The sequence below is a fragment of the Acipenser ruthenus genome, chromosome 39 (genome assembly GCF_902713425.1).
Source record: "Acipenser ruthenus chromosome 39, fAciRut3.2 maternal haplotype, whole genome shotgun sequence".
NCBI lineage: Eukaryota > Metazoa > Chordata > Actinopteri > Acipenseriformes > Acipenseridae > Acipenser > Acipenser ruthenus.
The window spans coordinates 6,695,265-6,711,368 of record NC_081227.1 but is presented as its reverse complement, the minus strand read 5'-3'; the positions used below and the strand labels follow the sequence as shown (position 1 = coordinate 6,711,368).

The window sequence follows — 16,104 nt, the reverse complement described above, 5'->3', positions numbered from 1 at the left end:
AGATTTATTCCCACTGATAACACACTGACAAATATCAACTTGTAAAAAAAAACAAAACACAGCAATACAAAGTACAATTCATGGAACCTGCTCTAGCCTTGCACCAAGTCCTGGGTTTATGATCTACTTTCAATTAAGTATATTTGTTTCAATTATCAGGAGCCAGGCTGTTCTGGGGCAGCAGTGTGGAGTAGTGGTTAGGGTTCGGGACTCTTGACTGGAGGGTCGTGGGTTCAATCCCAGGTGGGGGACACTGCTGCTGTACCCTTGAGCAAGGTACATTACCTAGATTGCTCCAGTAAAAATAATGTGATATCTTGTAATTGTAAGTCGCCCTGGATAAAGGCATCTGCTAATAAATAATAATAATAATAATAATAATAATAATAATAATGTTAAAATAAATTGTTCCTCCCTTAGAGCTGTGAGGAGGAGTGCGATCACAGCAGACTTACCAGGGGTTTGATTGTTAAACTCCTGGTGCCTAATCATTTCAATACCACGAGGAGTTCTGAAGCCCAGGACTGGGTGCAGCAGGGCTAGTGAGAATTTCCAGCCCTACTATCGAACAGCAGATTGGCAAATCAAGATACTGAAGCAGCCCGTCTGTGAACATCCTCAAGTCTGGAAGACATCAAAGCTGCTGTACTCCAGCTCTTCAAATCGAGGACAACTTGAAAGCTTCCACTTCACTGCCCAGCAAGCTCTCCCAGAGACGGGGGGTGTGCCAGGGGCGCTACGCAGTGAGCCTTCAAACAATATCACTTCGGCTCTGAGAAAAAACACGGAGAGGACAGCCGGGGAAATAATAAACTACACCCGACACAACCCCGGGGTCACGAACGAACACAGAAACTCAGGGCTGCTGACCATGCAACCCTTTCTTGTGGTCCACAGAGAAAAGTCTCCAGGATGATGAACGGGTTGCTGAGGAGCAGGGGGAGTGATGCAATCTGGAGCTTGCTGGTAGGAATCCTGGAGCCGCTGAGTTTAGGATTGGGGTGGGAAAATCTAATGGGGATAGTTGACCTCACTGGATTGAAAAACTTGGAAGTGATTTTGCATCCTAGCTGTGCGTCTCCTTCACTCTCTCGTTTGTCACGTACAGGCTTGAAATCTGAAATTTTCTTTTGAAACACAAAACCGATTCCACAGCGGCTTGACGTGTTAAATGCTGTGCATTTTTCAAAGGCTACAGTTGCACTTTTGTTTTAGTTTTGAAAAACAATCCGCTTTCTTCTTTTTTTCTTCTTGTTGTTTAATGCGTTTGCAGGTAGCATACAACGCCGCTTCTGATCTCCAGATCATTGGATACGGGCCTGCTTTCCTTTCAAAGGAAATCCATCTTTCCAGAAATGACAGATTAAAAGTTAAGCTGACAAAAGCGCTCGTTTAAGGAGTATCTCTTTACCCAGGAGCTCGAGTTGCTCTGTAAACAAGGCAAGGGATATAAATCACTTCCTCGCCCTGCTTTCAGCCCGCAGCTACAGCTTCAGCATTTCAGGGCAATCCTTCACACAGAATGTGGAGCCTGAGGGGAGGAGGGGAGGAGCAGAGACTGATCCTTCAACAAACACCGCAGTTACAAAGAGACTTCCCTCACTCCGGCTCCTCTCCTCTCCTGCTGCTGCTGAGTGAAGCAAGCGATCTGTGCTTTCTCTAAGCAATACTCAAACCCCCTGCCTTCCACACTGCAGCCCAGCGCTTTCTTTATCTAACCACTGAGCTCCTCAAACCCCCTGCCTTCCACACTGCAGCCCAGCGCTTTCTTTATCTAACCACTGAGCTCCTCAAACCCGCTGCCTTCTACACTGCAGCCCTGCACTCTAACCACTGAGCTCCTCAAACCCACTGCCTTCCACGCTGCAGCCCTGCACTCTAACCACTGAGCTCCTCAAACCCCCTGCCTTCCACACTGCAGCCCAGTGCTTTCTTTATCTAACCACTGAGCTCCTCAAACCCCCTGCCTTCCACACTGCAGCCCAGCGCTTTCTTTATCTAACCACTGAGCTACTCAAACACGCCTCTATTCAGTTATCAAAGATAAAACAGTTTCTAGTCACCTAGATGTTTGCTTTATAAATAGACTCAAATAAATGAATGGCTGTGTGGCTGTGCGCTGCAGTGTTTCAACTCGTACCTGCGTGGAGGTGGAGAGCAAGTTGAGACAGTGTGCTGGATAGGAGATAAACCTGCGTGCTCCCCAGTGCCAGCCTCCTGCCTGGGGGGGAGCAGAGACACAGACAGCCTTGAAAACTGAGAGCCAATGTTTCTAACAACAAATGTCCTGCACCAGTTTGAACACGCAGCCCACACGGCACCCCCGTCCAAGACAAACACAATTTCAATCAATACTTTAAAACAAAAAGGAGGACACCTTTTCTCATAAAGAACCACTGGATTACAGCGAAGGAGAACGAGCCTGCTGTGCCGGCTAGCGTTCGCTGCCTTCCCCCTCTGGACAGACACCAGGCTAATCCACTAGACCAGGCGTGGCCAGCCCTGCTCCTGGAGAGCCGCAGGGTCTTCTGGTTATCGTTCCACCCGAGTTCTCATAACCGATTATTTTCTTAATTGGTCAACACTAACACGATTTCCAGGTCTTTAGTCATTGATGATTTAAAACATACCCAGAAAACCCACGGGAGCTTGTGCTTGTCAAACCCCCCTCGCTGGAGAGAGTGGTTCAGTCCGAGTCCCCCCCTGCATATATAGGTTGATCAAATCGAACCCCCAAAAAGTTCTTGTAGACAAACGATTGGGCTTGTGCTTTCATTCTTGCAACCAGATCAAACTGTTTCCTGTATCTGCTTGACTGAGGACTGAGTAAGTAGAACTGCAAAGCAAACAGGACTCTCTGTCTCTCTCCCTCCCTCCCTCTCTCTCTGTCTCTCTGTCTGTCTCTGTCTCTCTCTCACTGTCTCTCTCCCTCCCTCCCTCTCTCTCTGTCTCTCTGTCTGTCTCTGTCTCTCTCTCACTGTCTCTCTCCCTCCCTCCCTCTCTCTCTCCGTCTCTCTGTCTGTCTGTCTCTGAGTGTCTCTCTCTCACTCTCTCTCCCTCCCTCTCTCTCTGTCTCTCTGTCTCTCTCTCTGTCTCTGTCTCTCTCTCACTGTCTCTCTCTCCCTGTCTCTCTCCCTCCCTCTCTCTCTGTCTCTCTCTCACTGTCTCTCTCTCTCTCTGTCTCTCTCTCTCACTGTTTCTCTCTCTCACTTTAGCACTCTGTGATAATCATCCTCTTCCTGCCTTCCCGCAGGCTCACAGTACTGCCTGGCACTGCAAAGGAACTTGATTCACACCCGGAAGGTAAACAGCGAACACTTTAGGTGTGGATCGTAAAGCACTTAATAAAAGGTGTCCCTGCTATCCTTCTCGCATGCAAATCAGGGGTTTAACACCCTGACACAAACACACACACCCTGACACACACCCTGACACACACACTGACACACACACTGACACACACACACACACACACTGACACAGACACACACACCCTGACACAAACACACACTGACACACACACTGACACAGAGACACACACACACTGACACACTGACACAGACACACACACACTGACACAAACACACACACCCTGACACACACCCTGACACACACACTGACACACACACTGACACACACACACACACACACTGACACAGACACACACACCCTGACACAAACACACACTGACACACACACTGACACAGAGACACACACACACTGACACACTGACACAGACACACACACACTGACACAAACACACACACCCTGACACACACACTGACACAGACACACACACACACACACACACACTGACACAAACACACACACCCTGACACACACACTGACACAGACACACACACTGACACAGAGACACACACACTGACACAAACACACACACCCTGACACACACACACTGACACAGAGACACACACACAAACACACACACCCTGACACACACACTGACACACACACACTGACACACACACACTGACACACACACACTGACACAAACACACACACCCTGACACAGAGACACACACACACACACACACACACATTGAGACACACACACTGACACACACACACACACACACTGACACACACACACTGACACAGAGACACACTGACACTGACACACACACACACTGACACAGAGACACACACACACACACACTGACACACACAGTCGTTTCACACGCTTCAGTTTTCCTTTTGGCTGATGTCAAAGCAAGCCTGCAGAGTCGCCTCTCGTATTACCATTGTCTCAGCCCGTGCTCCAAGTTGTCAAGGATGTAATTTCATAGTGATATATAAGGACAATCTGTCAGCCTCTCACCCTTATCGAGTTTCGCTCACAGACTCGCAACACGCAACATGTTTTTTTCAAATTGACTTCTGTGTATGGAGATTGATGCGTTCCAAAAGTGAGCGTTTTCAATAAATAAAAATATGATATTCACGCACACACAGTGTCAGTGTCCTCACCCAGCCCGGCTCAGAAGACTGGAACACTGTCTGCCAGGCACCTCCAAAAACTGAGATTATTATTAGAGACTGCTCACAAAGCTTATTGTCAAATAAGCATTCACAAAACCGGTCTCCACCATCTTTTAATACCGTCAGTAGAGTTAAAGTTTGGTGAATCGGGCCTGTAGCACAGCGTGTTAGATTCTCAAAGATCATTACACGAAATCGCCAGAACAGCCCTGTTTTTTGTGGGTTTTTTTCCAGAAAGGACTCCTATTTAATTTAGGGGCTTGTAAATGGTTTAACATTGTTTCGGTAGCTTTATTTTGCACAGGCAAAAATAAGCAATTACCCGACGAACTTCAATAAATCCATAACTGCATATCAATTTAATAACGGATTTACGTCATGCCAAGCACATCATTACCATAGTTTCTCCTTAGCTTTTTGGCGATTTCTTTTCCCCCAGTAATAGCATCAACCGCTAATACAAATTTGGAGCTTTGATCATTTCCAGACGAGATTCAGCCGAGACAGTTCACCCCCCCCACCCCCACATTTAAAAAGTGTTTTGAATTTTCCTTTCTGATTCCAGGGCTGGCTGAATTCCTCAGGTGCTCCTGGCTAATGTGATTCCCAGGGCATCCTATCCGCTCCGAGGATCAAGAGCTTGTGCATTCTCTCCTGCAGTCCCCCAACCCAGCCTGGCCGTTCCACTTAATCAAAGCCAGAATAGTCCTGCACAGCCCTGCTGCCTTCCCATTGTGCATGCTGACTGCCTGCCTGCCTCCCTCCCTCTGCAATGCAGGCAGGGACACTGCGGGGCTCCGACACTCACTTTCAAGCTCAAGAGCCTCTGGTGTCGGGTTCAGAGCTCTCAGAGGGGGGGCGGTCAGTGACCTTCTCCTGCGTGTCTGACTGAGGTGCCTGCGTTTTATTACATTAAAATTAAATTAAATAAAAACTCCTTCCAGGATACAGCGCGTCAAAATGAGCCGGTCTTGACGTTTCCAAGAGGGCCCCAAACTGCCTGTGCGCTCCTAGGTTTATTCACAACGTCAGCCCGCTTCACCTTTTTGAAACCTGTTTGAGTTTATTTTAGTACAGCCTCGTAAAACAAAGAGAAAGCACAGAAGGGCTGTTTTTATTAAACAAGCCCCACCGATGTATATAAGAACGACCCAATTTTAATTTTTAAACACCGCGGACGCAGTGGCGCGACTTTCTGCTACTATTTTCTGCCGAGGCTCCAGAAAGCGTTACTCAGCCTGAAAGGGGTGTGAAGGACAATCACCAGCCAGCTCCCAGCGACACGACAAGACAATCACCCAGCCAGCTCCCAGCGACATGTCGACAATCACCCAGCCAGCTCCCAGCGACACGTCGACAATCACCCAGCCAGCTCCCAGCGACACGACAAGACAATCACCCAGCCAGCTCCCAGCGACACGTCGACAATCACCCAGCCAAATATTATTATTATTATTATTATTATTATTATTATTATTACTGTTCAACGCTAAAATCGTCCAAATCAACTGAAGCCACTTTTTGCTGTCGTGCTCCTTGTTTGTGGAATTCTATTCCGGTTGACATCAGGCAGGTTGAAACATCGGATTATTTTAAGTCTAAATTGGAAACTTTTTTCGAATGTGCTTTTATATAACTGGTTGTCACTGGAGTGTGTTGTACACATGAGCTCTCTTGTTTTGTACAGCGCTCTGGGGTGCCATGGCGTGAAGGGAGGGCGCTATATAAAAACACATTTGCATTGTATTGTAATGCCTCCCCTGTCACATGCATCAGTAGGGAACCCTCTTGCTTGTCAGGGAGTGTCTCCACAGCTCCTAACCCTCTGAATGGTGATTGCAGTGAATGGTACACAGTACATGTTTCCCACACAGCTTCTCCAGTCAAACTAACAGCACTGCTATGGATCTCCCCAAGAATGTCAGGAAAGCAAACAGGCCCCCCTGGATCACTCAGGCCCTGCTCACAATGCAATGTTTACCAAGGAACGACACAGATCCCAGCTCCCCCCCCTCCCCCTTCCCCAAGCGCCAGCACTGTGGCCTGGGAGACAGTGCTAACTTGAGCCCCAGGCTTAATGAGGTAGGACAGCTGGGCAGTTTAACGTTTGCCTCTCGGGGGGGGGGGGGGGGTTGTATTGTAATACACTACTGAACATTTCTTTAGCGATCACAGCCCTGGGTGCAGAGGGCATCTCTCTGCTGGGGGTCTTGGAAGTTCCTAAGGTTTACAGCACAGAGCGTCTGGGACCCCCAGCTCACACTGGTACAGTCTTGGGGAAATGCTCTGTTTAAAACTACGAGAGCAAACTGCAGTAAAACGCCAGTTAAATAAACAGGTGAAAGAATAACGGGTTTACTTTACGACAACGCAGATTGGAAAACTCCAATTCACTCGACAAAACTCCTTTTTCATATATAGTGCCTGACTGACGGAATAGGGGTTCAGAGCCCTACAGCGCAGACACCAGTGTGACCCTGCTGCTCTCTGCACGCGCTCCAGCCCTGCGCTCAGCCCTGCGCTCAGCCCTGCACGTTACATGAACGCTCCCCGGGTAAACGTTTCAAATCTAAACTCGTGGCTCGGGGTGAATTCTAAACAAACACTGGCGGTGCGAGGCAGTGTCAGCAGAGAGGGGCTTGTGGTTTCATCACTGAGATCCTGTTCCCTGGGGCTGTTCAAAGTGAGAGCGAACAGGAAGCACTTACTGTGTGCAGGGACCCCTGCTTCCCCCTCGCTCTCATAACACAGGTGTGTCTGCAGTGTGGGGGGGAGGGGGTGCACTTAGAAAATCACACCACAGGACGTCTGCACAGTAATGCTGCTGCTTTTCCCCATGCACTTGCCACAGTTTGCATTGCTTTATTTTTGAATGGGCTTTACCATGCTTCCCTAGGCTTTTGCTTGCCTTTCTTAAAATACACACACAACCGGTTCAAAATTGAGTAGTGAATATCAAAACTACAAAACACACACAAACACACACACACACACACACAATATAGAAAGGTCACGCAGGGCAACGACTGTGAATAATGAATGGATCAAGGTCACTCTCGTAATAACAAGCTCACAGAGTGTTGTTTCATCCCAGAGTATTTCTCAACAGTTTAAAATAATTCACCTGACCTAAGAGGAATCCCTTGGGATAAAACGCTTCTGCAAGCGAAACGTACGTTTTAAAAAAAACGTCCTGTAAACATCACCCCGCGCGCTCTATAAACATGACAGACCTGTCTCGGTCATTCACGTCTATTGAAAAGAAATGCTTTTTAATATTCACCGGCTGGGCACAGCAGACGAGAGCTGGGTTTGTCTGTCAGTCTTTGCTTGCTAAGCCTTCTGCATCACGTAGCACAGACTAGTTACTGTAGGAGATGCTTCCCCAGCCAGGTCGGATTTGTCCTGTTTTTGCTCAGGGGAGTGAGGCGTAGACGTTACCCAAGTTCCTTTGCTACAGCCAGGCAGTGTTACCAAACCCTGCTTCCCAGCCAGCCAGCCTGTGTACTTGCAGCTCAGCAACACAGAGGGGACTGTCCTCTAGGTGTGATCACTTCATTTAATGGGAGGGTGGGAGGGTGGGTACAGGACATCACAGACTTATTTTTACCTTGTATAGGCCTGCAGAGTTTTCTGGCTCGAAACTGCAGTTTGGAGCTGGAAACTGTGACTCGAAATTTGACAGAAAAACTAACAGTTCTTCGGTGTGTCTGAAAAGTGAAAAATGCCGTCAGCTGGTTATATTATTATTACACGTCCACGGCCATACAAGGCATTCTCAGTAATGGCTGGTGTGGCTCACAGACACAGGCTCGAGAGTTTGGTATTGTGGGGGGGACTTTGTGGTTCATGCCAACGTTACAGTACATCGTATATTTAGCCCGCACTCATATACAGTAAACCTTAAGAGAAAAGTTAATTAAATTCGGCACCACTGAGTCTTTTAACAGTTATGAATCATTAGGTGGCTTGTAATCATCCTGATTAGGAATCCTTTTGAAAACCAAAGATGGTTTTACAAGAGGAAAAGAGAAAATAAGATCACAGCACAGCTGTAAAAAAAAAAAAAAAAAAAAACTAAAAAAACCCAGCTGCCTCAAGTTCAGAACAGAGCCCTTTTCGAAGCCGTGTGACTAACACAATGTAATACAATCCAGGCACTGAAGCTGGCAATACCTCTGAGAACCGTACTGAAGACAGAGCCGAGACGAGCACTGGAGACGCTCATTGCACTGGAGACGCTCATTGCACTGGAGACGCTCATTGCACTGGAGACGCTCATTGCACTGGAGACGCTCATTGCATTGGAGACTCTTGTTGCACTGGAGACTCATTGCACTGGAGACGCTCATTGCATTGGAGACGCTCATTGCATTGGAGATGCTCATTGCATTGCACACTCATTGCATTGGAGACTCATTGCACTGGAGACGCTCATTGCACTGGAGACGCTCATTGCACTGGAGACGCTCGTTGCATTGCAGACTCTCATTGCATTGCACACTCTCATTGCGCTGGAGACTCATTGTAATGGAGACTCTCATTGCACTGGAGACTCTCATTGCACTGGAGACTCTCATTGCACTGGAGACTCTCATTGCACCGGAGACTCTCATTGCACTGGAGACTCTCATTGCACTGGAGACTCTCATTGCACTGGAGACGCTCATTGCACTGGAGACGCTCATTATACTGGAGATGTTTGAAAAGTGCTTCTTTATTTTTCAATTTCACCCTTGTGGTTTACTTTTTTTTTTTTTTTATCTATTCCAACCTCTGGGATTCCAGGACAGGAGACAGTAACGTGACTCACAAACAAATCAAACGCAATCGCACGCAACTGAACACAATCGCGCCCCATTCGCTGGCTGCGTTTAACTTTCTGAGCTCCTCAATCATCTTTTGCGACGACAGTTACAAGCTTGCCTGTTTGTTTTCCTAGGCTCCTCTAGGTCTGAATGTTTAAGTCTGATTGAACAGCTCTGTTTGAAAGTTGAAGTTTATGAACACGGTGCTTCTCCCCTGATGATTAGCGTTTGCGCACCGCTACACAAACACACAATGAAATCCCTTCGTGGTAGTCTCTGACTTTCACACATACTCTGATGCTAAATCAAATACCAAACGATCCCTCGGTTTATCAGGCACTGCTAGCGCGGTACACCTTGTGTATATTTGACACTAAATATTTATTTCACCCCTGTGAGTGCATATTTTTTGTGCCTAAACAACAGGAACAAATTAAAACAGACCATAATTTATTATAGACAGAAGTAGAAAAGGTATTCGTTAATGGCATGTTGTTTTCTAAACAAGCAGGGGAACAGTTTAGTGTTTCAATCACTAGCAACAGGGAGTTTGTTACTCCACACACAGTTCACAGACTGCCTGGCACTTCCATAGAATACCAACAGGAAAGGCTCCCCAGCCCAGCGTTCCCCTTTACTGTTCCCCACCAAAGCAGTTTGCACCGTCCAAGACCAACACATTAATTAACAAAACAAACACCAAATTAAAAGTGTTGACATCATTTTACTGCACGCGGATTCATTTCCAGTCTCCAGGGGGACTGAGAATTATTTCAACGGCACGTCACTCAAGTGCATTAAGTGCGGTGTAAGCGAATCAGAAAGAAAGTCTAACACAGACGAAAGGACACCCCCAAAACACCCCCGTTTTTGGACGGCCCTGTCCACACTATGCCTTTAAACCGTATTAGCTGCCTTTAAACTGGTTTAAAAGTGTTAAATACGGTTAGCGTCCGACCTGCTGTCAGTGTACACTCCACGATGGGTATTCATCAAAATCTGTGTCCGGACATCTCTGTTAAACTAGTGGGGAAAATAACAAAAGCACAACGTTAAATTCGGAGACAGCAAAATTGAAATGCGAGTTAGAAGTAGGATCGGGGATGAACAATTCACGTCACTTGTCAGCTCTGTTTGAAATAAAATGAAGGGGACCAGAATTAGGCTCAGGCAAGATATGAAGGTAAAAACAAAGACTGTTTTGTAATTAACAGCTTCTTCAATTTATGAAACAGAATCATCTCAATTTGTTTAAAGGGGCGTCACCTGATTAAAAATAAAACCCCAAAACTTCAAGACCTACTTGTGTGTGTGTGTGTGTCAGTGTGTGTGTGTGTGTGTGTGTCAGTCAGTCTATGTGTATGTGTGAGTCTGTCTGTCTGTCTGTGAGTCAGTCTGTGTGTGTGTGTGTGTCTGTGTGTCTGTCTGTGTGAATCAGTCTGTGTGTGTGTGTCTGTGTGCGAGTCAGTCTGTGTGCATGTGTGTGTGTACATGCGTGCGTGAGTCTGTCTGTCTGTCTGCGTGTGTGTGTGTGTGTGTGCGCACGCGTGCTCGTTCGCATTTACTTTTTCCTAAATCCTTATTTTATTTCTTATTAGCAATATGGACCTCTATTAATATGAGGCATAAAACATTTAAAATAAAATACAGTGCATGGTGGGAGACTGTCCTTTCAATTTCCACTGTCCATTGTGCTGCTTGGAACTATTTTAATAGTGTTTGTACGCATTAAGCCTGACTAAACATGAAACGAAATGTGTGGACGCTTTGAGCTGAACTCATTAGAACGGTTTCGAGTCTGGTTCTCTTATGTAGTGCGGACAGGGCCTTAGTCTGCAAACTGTTTAACAAACTGAACGCTTAACCATTCTGTGTGAAACCGTTTAAACTAAGACTTTCAACAACACACAAGTACACGACTTAGCTTTTAAAATAGGATTTATACAATGCTGTTCATTTCAGATCGTCCCACAGTATTTCAACCTGAGCCTTGATTCACTATCCAAAGAAATCAAGCATATCAGAAAGCAGGATGTTTTCTACAGAATAGTCAAGCACAAAAACAATTCACACTTTTACAGCTGTTTAAAAATGTCTTAATAATACCAACAATGTGTTTGGCTATGTCTGTATCAATCTGGCCAAAAATGGATTCCGTGCTCACTGTGGAACTGACGCCCCAAACTGTCAAAAACTGTAACTCCAGAAATAATAAAATGAAACAGGACAGTTATGTTTGTTTTTTTCTTTCTGGAAACAGTTTGCTTATTTTTGAATTTTAGAAAGTCAGGCAGCGATAGAAACTCACACATTAATAGCAGGGGTTTCCAATCCAAAAAAATACCAAAACCACAGAGTCATAAACTGTTACTCATCAGTCGGAGGGAGAGAGAGAGAGAGAGAGAGAGAGAGAGAGAGAGAGAGAGAGAGAGAGAGAGAGAGAGAGAGAGAGAGAGAGAGAGAGAGAGCGACAGAGAGAGTGAGAGATTGAGAGAGATTGAGAGAGAGAGAGAGAGTGAGAGATTGAGAGAGAGAGAGAGAGAGAGCGACAGAGAGATTGAGAGAGTGAGAGAGAGAGAGAGCGCGACAGAGAGAGTGAGAGATTGAGAGAGTGAGAGAGAGAGAGAGAGAGAGAGAGAGAGAGAGAGAGCGCGACAGAGAGAGTGAGAGATTGAGAGAGTGAGAGAGAGAGAGAGAGAGAGATTGAGAGAGAGAGAGAGAGAGAGAGAGAGAGAGAGAGAGAGAGAGAGAGAGAGAGAGAGAGAGAGAGAGAGAGAGAGAGAGAGAGAGAGTGACATTCGAGAGATCTTTGGGACTTCACACTACACACCCACAGTGCAGGATCATCATAAACATGTGTGTTTTGGTCCACATTCAATTTGAATGAAGTTTCTTCATTATCAGCGACATTAAAGATCATTTAAAAAGCACACTGTTGAATAGGTGGTAGGATTTTAAATATTATTTTTAAATAATTCAGAATTCTTCCTGTAGCTTAATTCCAATTACATCTATACACTATGTGACACCCCCTTAAAATCATCCAACAAAACAAACAAGGGAACTTGTGCATTCTCGAAGTCGAATATGCAGGGGCAAAGTGAATCTAGAGAGGTCTGAAAATCATGAAATGAAGTGAGTTTAATAAAAATCCCAGACAAAGTTTCTAAAACAACTCCCCACTCAGCTGGCACAGTTTACCTTGACAGCCTTCAAGCAAACACAAACCCGCACAGTGTTTATTCAGATATGTGTCCCAGTACTAAGAAAACAGCACAGATTGAAATGCTAAAACGCCTCTCTTCTCGTTTCAGAATAAGCATTCGACCACACTGTCCCATTTAAAAATAGCACATTTATTCCTGGGAGAGCAACAGCCTTGCAGAACTAACAGAGATATCCAGATTACAAACAGCTTCTAAACTGAAAGGGAGCCTTTATGTTGAGCCTCAGCAAACAAAATGCATAATTTTAAAAATAAATGAAATGAAGCCGTCTAGCGTGCCAACCTGTTTTATACACTGAAACAAACCCCACAAGTGCTTCATATCTGTCAGATAAAACTTGGAAGAAACTAAACGAAGTTGAAGAATATTTCAGCCCTCGTCAGTGAAACATCCCATCAGTTTCGCTTTGCTTTAGAACTTGGGTGAAGTTATGGCAGGTTTCTATTACAAGACAATATGGTTTCCTTTAATTCTAATTGATAAATACATTCAACTATACAGGTACACACAAATGTATACCTGGACATAGACTGGAACCTGCTGTTATAGATGCACTCAAAACATGACCCAACAGGATATTCTGCTAGGCTGGTAAAGCACAGCGCCGCACTGCCCTGGGCAGGTAGACCGGTAGATTCTGAACAGACGGGTCTGCTCTGACCGGGGATGGGTTATTTTATAACAGTGGTGTTTAAACCAACGCTTTCTACAGGAATCACCCAAGCGCAGAGAGAAGCTCTGTGTAAACACAGCTTCAGAAAGACAGAACCCAGCGAGGAGGAGGAGGAGGGGAGTCGGGATGGGACGGGACCTCTTACTGGGATCAGAGCAGGGGTCCAGTGCAATCCTGCATGGTTTAAACATCAGTGTGTGTGTGCAGAAACAGCATTCATTTCAAAGGGGGCAAAACAATAACGAATGCTGTGATTGACTCCCTGTCCTGTAGCAGGGTATATTGTGAAGGTCCTTCTCTCCCAGTCCTCACTACTTATTTATCATTTAAATTATTATTATTATTTGTTTATTTAGCAGACGCCTCTATCCAAGGCGACTTACAGAGACTAGGGTGTGTGAACTATGCATCAGCTGCAGAGTCACTTACAACAACATCTCACCCGAAAAACGGAGCACAAGGAGGTTAAGTGACTTGCTCAGGGTCACACAGTGAGTCAGTGGTTGAGGTGGGATTTGAACCGGGGACCTCCTGGTTACAAGCCCTTTTCTTTAACCACTGGACCGCACAGCCTCTAAACCTTGTGTACGTGCAAAAAAAAAAATGCATTTTTCATTTTTGTACCCCACTCGTTTATTCCATTTAAAATAATAAAAATAATAATAATAATAATAATAATAATAATAATAATAATAATAATAATAATAATAATCCAAATGTGTGTTTTACAACAACTAATATTAATAATACTTATAATAAATAGCAATAATGACGTTGTTCTTATTTAAGAAAACTGCTTTTAAAATAAAAGTTAAAAAGAATTAAGAAATGTGCAGCTAAGCCTGCCTGAAAGAAACGCATCAGGCGGGCAGGCGGGCGTCCCTCAAGGACGCGCTCTGCTCTGAGCGCGGTGCTCACCTGCGGCGACGTGTTCACGGCCGGACTGCAGCTTGTCCGAGCCTATTTGTTCTTCACTTGAATAAACACGTCGCGATTACCTGTGGGCTCGGCTGTTCGGGGGCGCTTTGATCTCCACGCAGGCATGCCGCGAGCATCGCCCGTTCAAAGGGATGTTTGTCAGCTCTTGCTTTTAAATTAAAACGAATCTGCGCTTCGAGTCTGACACCAGTGAGCAGCGGCTTTAGGGGCAATGCAACATTGGAAACGTTGCAATGAATTATGTTACAACAGCGTAAACGTCTAAATTATGTTTGTTTTTGTTTTGTTTTAATACAAAGTTGCTAGCTGCTGTAACTTTCAGATATCGTTTCGAATTCATTATGCTTCAAGTGTAAAGACAAAGCGAGCCGAACTAATTGTAAATACTGGATTTCGTGTAAGTGGGTTCTGCGCGTTAAATAGTGTTGTATTGAAAAAAAAAATAGTTTTAATATGAAACACCACGGACGAGTGTATCTAGAAACTAACAAAAACAGCGTTGACTCTGAGTGCATTTGAACACACGCATCTGTGTGCACAAAATGTATTTAAAAATGACATAAAGTAACAAAAAGTTCCTATCAAAACAACGACACGAACAGACCACGCAGAAAGCACATGTGCATTTTGATTTTTCTGTTTTTTTTGTGTGTGTAAACGTGTCGTCTCTTATAAGCAGCACTGTTACTGCGATTTGTTTTGGGTTTGCAAAAGACGGCAGCAGCGCCGGTGGCTCACTGTCCTTCTCACAGACAGAGAGAGCTCCTGAAGACTTTCTGCACAAGTTACAACTGACTCGAGATCCGCATGGCGATATCTGCGGGCTACAGTCCCTGTAGTTTGTTTTGCATTTGTATCGCGGAGCACACAGACAGAAAAGCATGCAGAATTAGGAGTTGTGTACTCAACCGACACACGCACGCACCCACCCCCTCTCCTCTCCCCTTCCCTCCCCGTCCTTACCTCTCTTTCACTGGGGAGTCTGAGCCGCTGCGTCCTGGGCAAAACGAGAAAGCGCATTCCTCTGGTTACAAATCCGTACGGGGCCCTCCATTAGACGAGCTCAAAGTGCAAGAACAGAAAGAAAGAGGTGTGTTTGTTTTTGTTGTTACTTTGAAGTATTTTTCTTTTCCGACTCTCTTCCTCTGTTGTGCGACGGCAGTAGTACTCGTAGTACTGCTTACTACATTACACGCATACACACAAGGGGCGAAGGTATTGCTAGCGCTGCACTGAAGCTGGGCTTGGAGACGCGTTGCACAACCCTGACTAATAGCGAGTGTCGGATTCCTGACAAATCAGTGCACAGACCGGGCCTGGGTGAAAGACAGGGCTCGGAATGAACCGTCCCACCTAGCCGCGGCGTATGGGGCTGCAGAGAGAGGGAGGAGGGAGTGGAAAGGGGCGATGGGGATGGGGGGGGGGTGAGGTTAGCTCAAGTGCCGGTATGTTAACACGCTCAACAACAAAAGCCCAAAGCGAGTAACCCCCCCCCTTTCTCCTCCCTCTCTTTGTCCATTCTCTAAAAATAAAGAGGAAAAAAAGATCAAGTAATGTAATGTTTACATTGCGGGGTCAGAAACGTGTTTTGATGTTTTAATTGTAACGTTTTTTTTTGTATATATGTTCACACACAAAAATAGTGTTTTGCCAACTTCCTAACCAGACTCACAAGAAGAAAACCAGAATGCGGGGGGAGATGGATGTTTTGAATAAACACTTTCTTTGCAAATCTTTTCCATATATAAACCCAGAAGCAGAATTCGGAAATTAAAAAAGTAAAAAATCAAACATGTATTATTATTATTATTATTATTATTATTATTATTATTATTATTATTATTATTATTATTATTATTATTATAACACTTTACATTGTCTCTAATGACGGTGTATTTACAGAGTAGTTACTTAGTAAATGCGTAGTAAATGCATGTACTTACACATCATTACAACG

At 45.2% G+C, this 16,104-nt stretch overlaps 1 protein-coding gene across 2 annotated transcripts in view; it reads right to left on the bottom strand.

Annotated features, from left to right (window-relative positions):
* Positions 1-15,541, bottom strand: part of LOC117966675 (cell adhesion molecule-related/down-regulated by oncogenes-like) — a 44,779-nt gene extending 29,238 nt beyond the window's left edge. Inside the window, exon 1 of one of the 2 annotated variants that reach the window (XM_034913232.2) lies at positions 15,111-15,541. The gene's annotated coding sequence lies outside the window, so the exon portion shown is untranslated. The remainder of the gene's footprint in view (positions 1-15,110) is intronic. The other variant, XM_034913233.2, reaches the window with a different exon arrangement.
* Positions 15,542-16,104: the final 563 nt, after the last annotated feature.